The following is a 4999-nucleotide window of genomic DNA, read 5'->3' as shown; positions in this document are numbered from 1 at the left end:
ATAGTTTTTATTCGCTTATGAAATGCCAAAAATAAAAATGGAAAAGAGTCATGTTTTAAAATAGTTTGGTTAATTTGCCCGAACTACACATGGTTTGATTCTCACAGGGCAAGAGATACGTAGGCAACCCTCATCGGGTCCAACCTCCACTTTGCAAAAATAACCAAAAAAATATCAAAAATTTATTTTTTGTCATAAATAAATTAGGTGATGCCATTTTGTCAAAAATAGCCAAATGTTCCCAAACTGGGCGCCGGAAGGCTGACTTTGCATAAACAGCCACCTTTGGTCGTATTTTGATTTTTGTCCCTCACAGCCTTAAAATCTTCGCCCCCGAGGCGCAGGAAGGTCGTATTTGCAATACCGGGTCATTTATTTTAATTTTGAAAAAACAAGAAAAGAGTCAGTGGTCAAGTGAATACCGTTCGAATTTTTGGGTCAAAGTTGGCATATAGGGGAAGGAATCTGTCATTTTGTTTTTGGGTTTGTATTTCTTTTGATTAGAGTATATGAGTCGTTTGATTTTCGAGTGTGTATTGCATCGTTAAGTTGGTAAGTTTTGTCGTTATTATAAAAATGGAAAATTCCAAAAAAAATATTTTTTATTGTCGTTTACCTTTTATTTGCAAGAACTACGCACGGTCTGATTCATGCGGGGTCATGATACGTAGGCAATCCACATAGGATTCGACCGCAACCCAAAAGCAACCAAAAAATAAAATGGGAAATGAAAAATGGAAAAGAAGAATTGAAAAAATGGGAAAAGATGTTGTGAATAATGAGGACCGACCCAATCCGTTCTAAAATGTTTTGTTTTGAATTGTGAAGAAAGTTGAGGTGGTCGGTTGTGGTACGATGGAAACACAAGATCCAAGGAAAATGATAACTGACATCGAAGCTGTTACAAGTGCCCAAGAGACTCAGGGTCAGAGGGTTCAACAAGGGTCTACTGTGGTTGAGGAAAATAGAACATTGAAACAACAAATGACCAAAATGCGTCAAGCCTAGGCAAATGGCCAAGGACAGTCTTGTCACGAGTCACAATTTGCTACACAACAAGAACAGTACCACTCGTACTCGTTTGAGCTTCCTGTAAACATCGAGAAGCTTGCCCGAAAGAGAGTACAGGAAGAAATAACCCAAAGAGTGAAAAGATTAGAACACCGGTTGAAAAACACACAAGCAATGACAGGTCAAAAGAGCGTTGCCTTAAGAGATCTATGCATGTTCCCCGATGTCCTCTTGCCGCCTGGTTTCAAGGTTCCCAAATTTGAAAAGTACAATGGACATGGAGACCCCATAGCCCACCTGAAAAGGTATTGCAACCAATTGAGAGGTGTGGGAAGAAATGAGGAATTGCTTATAGCCTTATTTTGGGGAAAGCCTCACGGGAGTAGCATCTGAATGGTTTTTGGATCAAGACACATCTTGCTGGTACGTCTGGGATGACATGGCACGGGCCTTTGTCAAACAGTTTCAATACAACATCGATGTCGCCCCAGACCGCATTTCCCTTTCTAACCTAAAAAAGAAACCAACTGAAAGTTTCAGGGAATATGCCATCAAATGGAGAGAGCAGGCAGCTAGAGCTAAGCCACCCATGGATGACCACGAGTTAATCACTGTCTTTCTACAGGCTCAAGAGTCAGATTATTTTCAATACATGACGTCCGCAGTGGGTAAATCCTTCCCGGAAGCAATCAAAATGAGAGAAATGGTGGAGAACGGTCTTAAGACAGGCAGAATTATAAGTCAAATAGCTCTCAAAGCTGCAGCTTAAGCTGTCCTAATTGAATCTGGTAACACGAATGAGAGGGATGAAGAAATCATGGTGATATCAGGGTCGAGAAGAGGTCCTAGGAGAACATCTCGAAGGTATGTGCAACCTCATCAGGTTTTTCATGACCCCCCTAAGCATTACTATCCACCTCCGAACCCCTCATACTCGCCACCAAATCACCCAAGAAAGCGAGCACGAGTATCACAAAATCTCCACCAGCCTCCGCAACATTTTCAATTACCTTGTAACCCTCACCCAAGCCAGGGGTATAGAAGGGAACAAAAGTTGAAAGATAGTTTTACACCAATAGGAGAGTCCTATGCAAGCTTATTTGAGAAGTTAAAACAACATGACATGATTGCACCCATTCCTCCAAATCAGGTGGACCGACGTGCGAGAAGCTTTGACTCATCTAAAAGGTGTGAATACCACTCCAATGCTCTGGGGCACAATGTGGAAAATTGTCAGGATTTGAAAAGAGAAATAGAAAGGATGATCCAAGAAAATTTGATTCAAGACAATGGCACCCAGAATATCACGCTGCATCCCTTACATGAGGAGGCACACTTGGTGGGGATGATGCCCGGTGACATGGGGTATGAGAATACTCTTGGGAACTTGTTGACTGAAGTTGAAGATACTGAAGCAAATAGTGGTCATGGCAATATGGATGCGAAGCTTAGTGGCTAAGATGCCGTGCTTGTAATTGGAAAGACGCTCCATTCCTAAGTCAGCTGGGGAGGAGCTTTGGTGGTCCATTTGGCTGTCATTTCTGTTGTCCGGATTATTTGCAGGGTTGTAATCCGGATATTGTCTTGTGTTCAAACCCTCCTATCCTTTCATTTTGTCTAGCTTGTTTAGTCGTAGTGGTTTGTCTAGGGTTGTCTAGGTTTGTTTCAGTTCATTATAGGGTTGCAATCCAGTTTGTTTTGTTTGTTGTTTTGTTATTCGAACTATTTCATCGTTTGTCTAATGCAAATTCCGATCTGTTGTTACTCCCAGTCATTTTCTTTGTTTAGTTCTTTTCTAACTTTTTGTTTTGCCTTGTGTCGGTTCTAGTGACATGACATGCACGCATAATTCTCAGTCTGATTTTCAAAAGTTGCGAAGCAATGAGACCATTTTTGAAAACGATAAGGACACTTGAGGAAATGAGAACAGATTGGGACATTTTGAGATTGTTTGCCCAAACCATGTGAAACTGGGGCAAGTAACACATAAAAATCCCCGTAAAAGCAATTTGGCTAAATTGACAGGGGGCTGGTCGTGGTAATAAGAGTAAGAGTGTTGTTGAATGGCACATTGTATCTGACAGATGTAGAAGAAAAAGGTGTGGAAATGGTCGTCAATTCCGATGCGGTCAAGAGATGATGTGTGTGGGTTCTTTATTCTGATTGTACTTGTTTGTATTTGGCATATTTTGAAGTCTGAAATGACGAAGGCGTTTTGTTTTGCTATCTAAACACTTTCCCCTTTTGTCAACCTCTTTGAGCCTTATTTGGTTTCTTTCATACCCCTCTTTCGGAATCAACGGCACCATTAAAGAAATGCAAGTGCCGGAGATACGCAAATGGAAAAAGAAGGAAAAAAAAAGGAAAAGGAAGAAAGGAAAAGGAGAAAGAAAGAAAGAAAGGAAGAAAGGAAAAGAAAAAAAGAAAAGGGGAAGAAAAGAAAGGAAAAGAAAAGAAAGAAAGAGAAGAAAGAAAAAGAAAAAAAGAAGAAATGAAAGGAAAAACAAAAAAAAAGGAGAGAAAGAAAATCGCAACAACGTAATTTTTATGACGTGAACTACGTTTGACTTGATCCCGAAAGGGTACGTAGGCAGCCTCTATGAGGTTCAGTCATACCAAAACAAAAATCCAAAAGTCCCCAAGCAAGAAACTGGAGCAGAAATTGTGGTTGTTATGAGAAGTTGGATTCCGAAAGTTGTAAATTTAACCCATTTTGAAATTGTTTTGAGCCTTTTATACCCTTTCTTTCTAACCCATCCAAAAGCCTACATTACGGTCCAAAGAAAGACCTTCTGATCAGTCTTTGAGAAATGCCAAGTCAAGCAGGTAAGGTAATTCATGTTAGGGGCAACACTCCGGTCCAAACAAGGAAAATGAAAATGAGAGAATCTTATTGATAAAAATCCTCATGGGTATTGCAAGGTGATGAAAACTGAGAGAAATAAAAAATGAGAGAGTCTTATTGGTGAAAACCTTCACGGGCACCTTGAGGCGATAGTAAGTTGAGAGGAAGAATGAAATGAGAGAGGTTTGACGGTGAAAACTCTTTGGGGTACTACAAGCCGAATAAAGAATGCGAATCAAATTGGATAAGCGGAGCAATGAAGCCTAGTTTCACGGCAAAAAGGAACAACAAGAGCTGAACATCAGATTTGCTTAACAGAATAGGTCGCAGGTGCATGTCAAGGTCATTAGAGTCGGTATCCACATCCGATAGGGTTCTACTGTGTAGTTTTCTTGTTAGGAATCATCTCTTTCTATTTGTCCTTTACTATGTTCCTTTTGTTTTGTTTATGTCCCCTTTCTGAGTCTTTTGGTCGTAACAAGTGTGGAATGACTTCAAAATTGGCCACCAGCTTTCCAATTGCACAAAATGGGGTCACAAGTCAGGAAAAATAACAAGAGAACTGAGCTGGTAATAATCCACATACTTTGGGATCCTTATGAAACACAAAGTTTGGTAGATGTCGGTTCAGGAATAATGCAACAGATAGAGGGTATTGGGATTGAACGGGGAAAAAGGGTATTTCAGTGACACAGATGACGGGGAAAAATGGTTAATCAGTAAACATGCAAGACCTTCAAGAAGAATCAGTTGTCACAGAAAACATATGGGGTCAGATAAGAAGACTAGAAGTAATAATTGAGAGATAGTCGTCAAGAAGGGCGGAAGTTATCAGCCAAGTTTCAAAGATGGTCGGAGAACGCAAAGCATGGAAAGGAGAAAAGGAAATCCATCCCAGCGGGAATACCACAACCAACCACCACACTTTTAAACTGACAGAATTTTCTTTGATTTGAAACAGGGGCATGGAAATGATATTGATAGCAGAAAGATATGCTACAGGAAGATTACCAAACTGGGGCAGAAAATTTTCTGTCGTGTTGAAGGCTTTTTTTTGGGCACCCATATGAAGAACATGAAGGAGGACAACACCAGTTTTTAGGAAAGTAGTTCTGAAAGAAGATAATTCAAGTTAGTGGGTAG

Source organism: Nicotiana sylvestris, chromosome 6, assembly GCF_000393655.2.
Source record: "Nicotiana sylvestris chromosome 6, ASM39365v2, whole genome shotgun sequence".
Lineage (NCBI taxonomy): Eukaryota > Viridiplantae > Streptophyta > Magnoliopsida > Solanales > Solanaceae > Nicotiana > Nicotiana sylvestris.
This window is presented reverse-complemented; position numbering follows the sequence as displayed.